Here is a 6,407-nt window from a genome sequence, read left to right on the forward strand (position 1 = left end):
CCAATTTACAGACCAATTCTAAGAATTAGAACAGACTGTGCTGATGCTGCTGGTGATTGTCAAATATTGCATCTCTGGTGTTAGTAGGCCTTCACTGTATTTGTAAGCCCATGTGAGGAACTCGCTACCCGATGGTTTTCATCTCTGAATTACGTTTACAATGAAATGGAAACATGGCCAATTTGTAAATGGTGCCCTTCATTATTAATGTTGCATAAAAGCCTTTGTTGTCAAATTAAGTTATTGTAAACTTTACACAGTGGATCCAGATGCAAACCCATTGCAAACAAGTATGTTCCATATGGTATAGAACAACTTTTCAGAATTATAGCTGTACATTAACATTCTTGATGTGATTAAGAAATGAAACAGGTATTCATTGTATCATTTTTTTTATTTATTTAACAACCTGTTGTCTTAATTAATATTTACAAAGGGACAAGTCATTGTGTGCTTGTTTGTCTGTATTAACACGTTTTGAATAAATAAAACTTTCATAAAATGGAATGGTGTTTCTGATGTGCCTGATAGGTAGATGTTTCAATTTGAAGCTGCTTCCATTAGTAGTTTTGGCTTCATGGAGACGTTAAGATTTATATATAGGTAGCTGGTAATCTTTAAACACCAAGTCATTTTTTTTGAATAGTTGAATTTTAAAACAAAAATCACCAACAGTTCACTTCAAATCTTGAGGGAACTGCAATCTCCCCATCTTTTTCTAAAACCAGAAATCCTTCTAGAACCTTTTCTAGATCTCTGCTTTCATCCTTTCTTGCCCACGTGAGGCTGATTAGGGGGATATTGGCTTGCGGTGGTGCTAGGTGTGAGCTGATCTCTACCTCTTATTGGCAGATGTTTGGAGTAGATGACCAACTACACCCTCAATGATCTCCCTTCCCCCCCCTGGGAACAGCAGACTTTAAATGGGCGGAGGATGAAGGCCTGTAGATTCCTTGTTGGCAAGATCAAAGGGAGGCCATTGTGCAGACGCCTAGGGAACCTGACAAACTCTGGCGAATGACCCTCAAGGAGCTTGTTATTTGATGGTCAGGAGGGATAGATGGTCCGCACTTTGTCGCAGCTGCACCAGCAACAGGTTAGGGCATTTGTGGCCTGGCACAGGTTGTTCCTGTTTTTGTTTTTTTTGCTCCCTTGATGAACGTCTCTGAGCTCCAAAATGTTTGGTCTGAATTAGTTTGAAACCGATTTCCCAGGAGTGAGTTACGGATATTTTACTGAGGAGTTGCCTTGGACCAGTAGTTGCAGTCTATACTATGGGTGTACAGTGTACTTTTGCTTTCTACACAATAGTATGTTCATGGTCCAGATATGTTGGACGATCACAAACAGTTCCATTAACCAGAGCCTGAATGGGGTGTGGGGAGCGTGGTCCTGGGACAGGTGCAGTAACACACAAGCACACTCTTGGAGGTGCCAAGACTGTTGTTGGACATTTACAGCCATCCTGGTTCTTTCATCAGGACCAGATGTTCTTAGTGAAGGCCAGGACAGCCGGAAGCAAGAATATACCACAGTTCCGAATGAGGATGAGGTTTGAATCTTTAGATTTGATTCTCAAATAAATACAAAAATATATTGTGTACTATGTTTATTTTTTAAGAGAAAAAAGTGCTTCTGTTCCTCATAAGGATGGGGGATGTCAAAGGCCACTAAAATGGTTTAAATAAGATATTTATTGGACAGCCCTAAATCTAACCAAACCTCAAAATTAAATTGTAATGGTTACATTTTTGTGGTTGAAAATAAGTATTCTGATAAATCATTAATGTGCTACAAAATAGTACATTGAGAATAACATTTTGATTTCTTTATTTCTTTTATTTTCACCTGGGAAGTCAAATACTTGTGTCAGCGTTCATGTGTCAGCTTGTCATTTTTCACAGGAATGTCAGAGTGGGCCCGTGACCTTGGTTATCTTCTATGTACCTCCCTCTCACACCTAGTGTGGGATTTCTTCAGTGCTCAACCAACTTCACATCATTTGCCAAAGGGATTATATTTCCTTAACTTTTCAGGATCTAACCCTTGTCATATGGTTCCATTGTTCATCTTCCCTATCCATCATACCATGGGTGGGGTTGAACGTTTTTTTGAATCAACATAGGCCGGGTTTCCCAGATTCGTTAAGAGGCTCTTAACGCTAAGAGTTTTTTAGGAGCGCTCTAAGAACGCTCTAGAACGCTCGTAGAACGCTCCTAAGAAGCGCTTAGCGTTAAGAGCTTCGTAACGAATCTGGGAAACCCGGCCATTGTTCTTTTTTTTATGTATGCCTACTATTTTGCTCTTGCCTTGTCATAAACTGGCATTGCCCAGATTTACATGTTATTCTGTGCATATGACAATCAAATCTCCTTGTCGAGATACATAATTAACATCTGTAATTAGTGGAAGAATAGTGCTTCCTCTTTCTCGTCAGTAAATCCAAAACCAGGTTACACTTGAGGCTATCGTCAACAGATGTCAATGATTCATGGAATGTAATTACAGCATTACGAGGGAATCTATCCATTGGATCAATCAAACCATTGGATGGGTTTGGAGCAGATGTAACCAAAAATGTATTTCCTGCAATGTTTAGGACAGCCTTTTAAACTCAACCATGATTCGTATTTTGGTAGGACGGAGACCTCTTCCACCAACAAAACGTGACATAGGGCCACCTAGGGCTCTTCTGAGTGGAGGTGGGAAGCGGATTTCCTCCCTAGGAGTTGAAGCCCAGGTCCCCCCCCCTTCAACAATTAATAGACCTTATTTCTACACAAAATGTTTCCATCCTCATTGACCCCCCCCCCCCCCCCCCCCAAGCAGCACCAGAACAAAACCAGGAGGAAAGGGGCCAACAATATAGCTAAGCTTTAGAAGTGACTAAAGATAAAAGGTACGGACATTATACTGTTCTTGGAAAAGTTGCAGTTTTCAGACAACAACAACAACAAAGTTCTGTCTTTCATCTGACAACATGCTGCACGGATAAAGCAGTTTTCATTGACTGTCTTTTAATACACATCTAATGCCCCAGCTTGGGTTATGAGCTAGTTACACTCTTCCTGTCCTTATTAACAGCAATCTGTTTACATTCAGTAAAAAAAACCTGAAAGCTTTTCATTGGAACCACCAAAACCATTAAAGACAAGGGGTGATTTTCCACTCAAGTTTATACTGCTCCAAAGTTATATATTCCAGTTTGATACAGCACGCTAAAGCTTAACAAAATAAATTAGCTTTGAGAGAACACAAGTCATCTCTCTTAAACGGATTAATGTTTTACAACAGCTTTTGAGTAGACCTACTTGTTAAAGAGCAACATTTATAGTGATCCATGTGTGTGGTGCACTATAAATACTGTTAAAATCCCCACATCTCAGGGGAAACAGCGATTGTAACGCTGGACACACAGCAAGACATGTCGGATGTTTAAATGGATCAAAGCCTTCTCTGCTTTGTATCTGTTTTATATAGGCCAGGCTACTGTAGTTACCAGCATGGCATACTGTCTGTGTCAGTTATTTGTCACTTTTACCTACCTATGTCTTTTATTTTTGGGAGCCTAACACTGAAATCACGATGGAAACTTTGTATTTGTCATGGGGAAAAATCTATTTATGGCATGCTTTATCTTTGAGCCCATTTTTGTGTCACAGACTAAGAACTTTTATTATTTACCAATAAGTGGATGTAATACACGTTTGTGATGACAGATGGTCCTGTAATGTTGACAAGTAATCCCACCCCCACTTCTTCCCAAAAGACACACATGCATACACACACATAAAAGTGCAATTATAAGCTGCCACGGTTCTCAGAATTGTTGTAATTGGTGTGCAATATATCCTAGTGCAGGAGCACTGGAACCTGAATCGGGCCACACTCCAATCCCTCCCTTGTCTTTGAGGCTCATCAAAGAGAGCGCATTTTCAAAGAGTGAACATTCCTCATAGGTGGACAAGGCAATTAAGCCTCAAGCTGCTACTTTGAGACTCATTACACTGAAGTTGCCCCTGTGATAGTTAGCTTGTGCATTCATGCTCTGCAAATGGAATTTATCTCAGGATTGAATTCTTTTTTTTTTTCTTTCTTTACAGCTTTACAAAGGTGTGAGTGTTTTGTCTTTTAAAGAGAGATGTTAATTGATCAACAGTCTCTTTGCGGACAATTATTTCCACCACTGGTAATGACATGACACAGATTATTGCTGACTTGTTTGCTAAATTGGTTTTAATATATGATAATAATACCTCATTATATAGGTGTAGATGATCATTCTGTTTGAGATTTTTTTTTAATAAGATAACAGTATGTCATGAACTGCAGTTGCTCAATTTACTTACTAGATAACTCAAAAAGCCTCAAGATTTGTTTAGTCACTTTTCTGTGTCTCCCACATTTTGCCCCAAATGTACTGCTTCACAAAATGCAGGTCCTATTTTATTATAACATTTAAGTTATTTTAGTAGTTATTTTGATGTTTGCAAACCCACATCTTTATTTGAATGTTTTACAAGTGACTTCAATGTACGTTATTTATAGTTGTGTGAGTGGCTTCAAACAGCTACAATTATGTTCATGTTATGCAAGTAAATCTTCCATTGCATAGAGTTTTATAGTACTTTCAAATGTAATGCTTTTTTAATAGTTGATGTTCCCATTTCTGCACCAAATGTTATCATACATTCAATCTTCAGGTCCAAAAACTTCACAAATCGTAAAGGTTTTAGTTACAAACCAAACACATTCTGCAATTTGCCATTTATCAGTGAATTAATACAATTTGAGCGAGAACCCCCACTGTTAAACTTAAGTACTTATTTCTGCTCTGTAGTCTACAACTCCCAGAAGACAAACAGTAAACACATATTAATCAGCATGGCCATTGAGTTAGACCATAAACTGGGGTTCAGTTCAAATAGCATTGGCATAATAGATAGTCTGGTGAGGAAACTATAGGTCATCTTTGTGTGATTTTTATATTCCACTATAAAAAAAATATTCACAACATTACTGTTCTGATTGCCTTGCAAACACCCACAAAATGTTTAGAAATGGTTTATGTGTCATTATTTTATGAACACCCTGTGTGATCATAAATAAATGAAATATGAATAATAATTCAATATGAACAGAAAATGCTTATCACCTAAACTGTAGTCAGAATTAGATTATATTTAAATTATTGTTTTGGAAGTAAGTTCTTGAAGTACTGTTAAATCTCAACTTTACAATTCAATTATCATATTTATTTATTTTAAGTTAGAATTTTGCCCAAAATTATGCACAAATAGTTCACCTAAGAATAACGGTATTAGTCTGCGTTCATGTGTGTTCATTTACTCATAAATCTATTACCATGAAGTAGGATATTTCAACCTTTAGCTCATTTCACCCTTCAGAGTTTTGGTCAAAACATAATGAAATAAACTTAACATTTACAATCATATTGGAAAGATACACATTTAGGAACTAATTGGAGCCAATTGGCCAAGAAGTGTACAGTAGGAAGCAAGTCGCTGTCCGTAACCGCCTCAATAAAATATGTATATTTTTTTATTGCAATTATTTCTATTTTCAATATTTAACTATAGCATAAAATGGTTTTCCTTTAGGTTAATATCTGTGTCCATTACTGTTTGAAGTGGTATTATTATATAAACCTAACGACTTCATACTTATGTACGTTTGTAACAAAAATAGGGTAACAAATGTAAATACAACTTTAGAGTAGCCAACATTTTGACGAAAAACTTAACAAAAATACAAAGAGCTACACAAGCATGTGCAAACTATTCAGGTTGGTATCCCAAGCTTTTCGATTTATCTTAAAACCGTAACCTAATTTATAGCATTATCCAAACAACATCGGCAATCATGCAAGAGGGAATGTTAGTGTAGCCTATTCCATCCACAATAGGTCTGTGCCAAGAATAATTGAATATAAGCTACTTACCACGACATGCACGCTCACCCTCTAAAAACACAATAAGACAAGTTATAGTAGGTCAATTTCACCAAACATATATGTACTTTCTTTTTTACAGACCTTCGACATTTGTCACTAAGATGAAGTGTGAAAGGAAATTGGCCCACGCTTTTGAAGCACTTGCCACACACCTGTTCAAAGTTTTTGGGTCATGGGCCTAACTGTCTATGCTTACCCTATCTCCTCCAAAAGATTCGATGTTTAGGACTTGTAGGATACTCTTCAGGTAAGAATGAAGTCTAACTGAATTTTCGTTTACATTGATTACTTGTATTTATCCCATCATTTAGTTGACGAACGAGGCAAGTTTTGTGGTGTATTTCCTAAACATCAAAGGACCTTTTTTGGGCCCTGCATTAATGGGAAGAATGTGCGTTTTGCATTAGGCCTTACAGCATAGCTGTTTGGGGAC

This window comes from Hypomesus transpacificus, unplaced genomic scaffold (assembly GCF_021917145.1).
Source record: "Hypomesus transpacificus isolate Combined female unplaced genomic scaffold, fHypTra1 scaffold_27, whole genome shotgun sequence".
Taxonomy (NCBI): Eukaryota; Metazoa; Chordata; class Actinopteri; order Osmeriformes; family Osmeridae; genus Hypomesus; species Hypomesus transpacificus.